Raw genomic sequence first — 4,826 nt, 5'->3', positions numbered from 1 at the left:
AGGGATTTCTATCGGATCGTTGGGGGGGGGGGCACGTGCCACCCCACCCCCACTGGCTCCACCACTGTCACACACTGGCATGGTTCACAGGTGGTGGTGTGTCCAGACCCACGCCTGGCCACCTTCACCTGCTCAGTATTAATGCTTCCTCACTCCACCAAGTAATTCATTGAGGATCAATCAACACAGCCGAGACTGCGTGTCTCTCTCTCTCCGCGTGGTCCGTGTGGATTTCCTTCCCGATCCCCGGGTTTCCCCTCCACATGTAGAGAGTGAACACCGCCACGCGTCTAGAGTGAACACCGCCACGCGTCTAGAGTGAACACCGCTACGCGTCTAGAGTGAACTCCGCCACGCGTCTAGAGTGAACTCCGCCACGCGTCTAGAGTGAACTCCGCCACGCGTCTAGAGTGAACTCCGCCACACGTCTAGAGTGAACACCGCCACGCGTCTAGAGTGAACTCCACCACGCGTCTAGAGCGAACACCGCCACACGTCTAGAGCGAACACCGCCACGCGTCTAGAGTGAACACCGCCACACGTCCAGAGTGAACTCCGCCACGTGTCTTGAGTAAACACCGCCACGCGTCTAGAGTGAACATCGCCACGTGTCTTGAGTGAACACCGCCACGTGTCTTGAGTGAACACCGCCACACGTCCAGAGTGAACTCCGCCACACGTCCAGAGTGAACTCCGCCACGTGTCTAGAGTGAACTCCGCCACGTGTCTAGAGTGAACTCCGCCACGTGTCTAGAGTGAACTCCGCCACACGTCTAGAGTGAACACCATCACGTGTCTAGAGTGAACACCACCACGTGTCTAGAGTGAACTCCGCCACGCATCTAGAGTGAACACCGCCACGCGTCTAGAGTGAACACTGCCACGCGTCTAGAGTGAACACCGCCACGCTGTTGACGAGCCTCACCTTGTTGTTATTGTTGTTGTGGGCAAGTCGCTTCTGAAAACAAGAGCGGTATATCAGCTCAAGCGGGTGTGGCCTGGTAAAAAAAATGGAAAAAAAACCTATTAAACTTAGAGTCAGCTAACATAACAGTCAACACCCTACCTGGTTGATAACGTTCTTCCAAAGATTGCTCAATTTGAGAGAGAGACACGGAGACATATAGACAGACACATAAGCAGAGAGAGAGAGATGACACAAAGACACACAGAGAGAGACACAGATATAGACACACAGAGAGAGAGATGACACAGAGAGAGACACACATAGGCACACAGAGAAACAACGCCTCTGTGTTGAGGCCTTAAATAGAGAGAGGGGGGGTGGGTAGTGAAGGGGGTAGAGAAATTAGCATGTCAATGCAAGGCCGTAGCCATGAAGTCAACATTGGGGGAGACCAAATATTCCACGGGTCTGGGGTCCCCCCCCCAGAAAAATATCTAAATTTGAAAACTATTTTCCTGCCATTTCCTCCCTAAAATATTTTTAAAAGTTCACTAGCACATGGCATGGACTTTGTTTTATTTGATACAATAATGTCTAATAGGGTATTGTAATACATTGCTGTTTCTTTTTTACCTTTCTTGTTTCATAGTATGTAATGGCAGAGATTAGGGATTCATAAAGTACAACGCAATCCTATAAACAGGAATCTATGCATTGTTATATGAAGACAAGTCCAGATTTCGTGGCCAAGGTTTAGCAAATTGTTGTCTTTATTAACAGAGCATCACAATTATCATTTACAAATAATTTTACAGAAACATATTGGGGGGCATATTTGATTATTATACGTATTATAACATATTATAACATTATAATTATGACATATTATACGTATTATAACATTATAATTATTATACATTATAACATAATATTATACTTATTATAACATGTTATAATGACGGCCTTGTGTCAATGAGAGACTTGGAGGTTTGGAGACTGCACAGAGAGAGAGAAAGACACTTCATGTAATGCAACACAGAGAGTCGGTCAACACACCAACTAACGTACTCTTAGGTTTTTTCGGTAAAGTCACCACGTAGGTAAAAAATGAAATTAAAATTAATGAAAGTAAAGCTTAATAACCAGGCTACAGTCTGCATTATAGACTGCCAGTACACTCACCCAGCTTAATAACCAGGCTACAGTCTACGTTACTACGTTATAGACTGCCAGTACACTCACCCAGCTTAATAACCAGGCTACAGTCTACATTATAGACTGCCAGTACACTCACCCAGCTTAATAACCAGGCTACAGTCCACATTATAGACTGCCAGTACACTCACTTCAGTCCTCGGACTGGTTTACAGCAGCGTCCTGCATTGAGTTTTTATTGTAAGATTTCTGTTTCGGCCAATTAATGATGACGAGTGTTAATACAAGTGGGAGAAAACCGGAGCACCCGAGAAAAACCCACGCCATGTGCGTGGTGGCAACACTCTATCCCTGCACAGATGGAAACAGGTGGCAATTAATCCGCTGGCCAAAGGCTAGATTATGGACCGGGCCAGTGGGGCCAGTGCCCCGGGGCTGCCAGGGGGGGCCTCCAAGCCTCAGGCCGCTAGGTGTGTCGCCCAAGTCTTCCGAAGGAAGTTGAACGCCAGGGCCCTCAGTGCGCACAGCGCAAGCCGACCACTGGCCCCTGGGTGGTTATAGCGTGAGCTAACCACTAGGGCCCCCAGACCCCTCAGTGCTTACAATGTGAGGGCCCCTTAGACCATTTGGTGTTTAAAAACGTAACCTGACAACTAGGGTCCCTGGGCCCCTCGACACCTACAGTGTGAGTGTCCCAGGGCCCCTCCACGCTTAAATCATGAGCTGACCACTAGGGCCCCCAGGCCCCTCGGTGCACACATCGAGCGTAACACCTGGGCCCCTTGGTACATACAGTGCATGCCTAAAACGAGAGCCTCTGGACAACCGAGCCACTGGTCGGCACGCTAAAATATAAAATATAAATTTTCAAATTTTCTTTGTGGATTTCACACCTGATGATGCTTTCTTGTGTTGCAGTCGAAACGTCGTGAGAATTTTTATTGTTTTATATTTATATTATTTTATTATTACCAAGTTTGCAGTCGATACCACTTTGGGAAGTGGGTTAAAATTGAGTTACAAGAGTTGAGGATACAACAGACAGAGTGGGCTAATAGAAGGCGCGTAATAAAAAAAACCGAAAACAGGCTGGAACAACGAGGACGTCCAGAATAAGTACCTGCTCGATCGAGACCCAAACATTCCTCCTTGTAGACACGAGTGGTGTAACCATCATCTGCATCAGAACATCAAAAGGCCGCTGCACACGTCTCGATTATAAACGGCTTAGACTCCGCCCTCGGCCCCGCACCCCTTCTGGATATTCCAGAATGCCTTGCCCACAGGTGCAATTGACAGAACGGAATTGTACCCCTAATGACATTGTCTACCAATCTCCTAGCGACACGCGCTACAGTGACTCATTCAATGTCAATAGACGTAATAATGCCATAAGAGGAATAGGCAGGGATTCTCCTGTAGATACAACTGGTTCTTCATGTTCTACAGATGTAGATGCCACTGGGTTTTGACGTTCTGCAGATGTAGATGCCACTGGTTCTTCACGTTCTGTAGATGTAGATGCCACTGGTTCTTCTCGTTCTGTAGATGTAGATACCACTGGTTCTTCTCGTTCTGTAGATGTAGATGCCACTGGTTCTTCATGTTCTGCAGATGAAGATGCCACTGGTTCTTCACGTTCTGCAGATGTAGATGCCACTGGTTCTTCACGTTCTGCAGATCTAGATGCCACTGGTTCTTCACGTTCTGTAGATGTAGATGCCACTGGTTCTTCACGTTCTGCAGATCTAGATGCCACTGGTTTTTCTCGTTCTGTAGATGTAGATACCACTGGTTCTTCTCATTCTGCAGGTGTAGATGCCACTGATTCTTCACGTTCTGCAGATGTAGATGCCACTGATTCTTCACGTTCTGCCGATGTAGATACCACTGGTTCTTCACGTTCTGCAGGTGTAGATGCCACTGATTCTTCACGTTCTGCCGATGTAGATACCACTGGTTCTTCACGTTCTGCAGGTGTAGATACCACTGGTTCTTCTCGTTCTGCAGATGTAGATGCCACTGGTTCTTCACGTTCTGTAGATGTAGATGCCACTGGTCCTTCACGTTCTGTAGATGTAGATACCACTGGTTCTTCATGTTCTGTATATCTAGATACCACTGGTTCTTCACGTTCTGCAGATGTAGATGCCACTGGTTCTTCTCATTCTGCAGATGTAGATGCCACTGGTTCTTCACGTTCTGTAGATGTAGATGCCACTGGTTCTTCACGTTCTGTAGATGTAGATGCCACTGGTTCTTCTCGTTCTGTAGATGTAGATACCACTGGTTCTTCTCATTCTGCAGGTGCAGATACCACTGGTTCTTCTCGTTCTGTAGATGTAGATACCACTGGTTCTTCTCATTCTGCAGATGTAGATGCCACTGGTTATTCACGTTCTGTAGATGTAGATGCCACTGGTTCTTCTCATTCTGCAGATGTAGATGCCACTGGTTCTTCACGTTCTGTAGATGTAGATACCACTGGTTCTTCTCATTCTGCAGATGTAGATGCCACTGGTTCTTCACGTTCTGTAGATGTAGATACCACTGGTTCTTCTCATTCTGCAGATGTAGATGCCACTGTTTCTTCTCGTTCTGTAGATGTAGATACCACTGGTTCTTCTCATTCTGCAGATGTAGATGCCACTGGTTCTTCATGTTCTACAGATGTAGATACCACTGGTTCTTCACGTTCTGTAGATGTAGATACCACTGGTTCTTCTCATTCTGCAGATGTAGATGCCACTGGTTCTTCTCGTTC

The 4,826-nt window shown here is 46.9% G+C and overlaps 1 long non-coding RNA gene across 1 annotated transcript; it reads right to left on the bottom strand.

Annotated features, from left to right (window-relative positions):
* Nucleotides 1–847: 847 nt before the first annotated feature.
* On the bottom strand, nucleotides 848–4,150 carry LOC144739536 (uncharacterized). The gene is made up of 3 exons (XR_013589459.1): nucleotides 3,183–4,150; nucleotides 926–998; nucleotides 848–865 (listed from the first exon to the last, which is right to left on the bottom strand). It is a non-coding gene; the product is annotated as an uncharacterized LOC144739536 (long non-coding RNA).
* Between the last annotated feature and the right edge of the window lie 676 nt (nucleotides 4,151–4,826).

The sequence above is a fragment of the Lampetra planeri genome, unplaced genomic scaffold, assembly GCF_965212315.1.
Source record: "Lampetra planeri unplaced genomic scaffold, kcLamPlan1.2.h2 scaffold_1550, whole genome shotgun sequence".
NCBI lineage: Eukaryota > Metazoa > Chordata > Hyperoartia > Petromyzontiformes > Petromyzontidae > Lampetra > Lampetra planeri.
The sequence above is the reverse complement of the archived record's forward strand: the minus strand, read 5'-3'. Positions and strand labels throughout refer to the sequence as shown.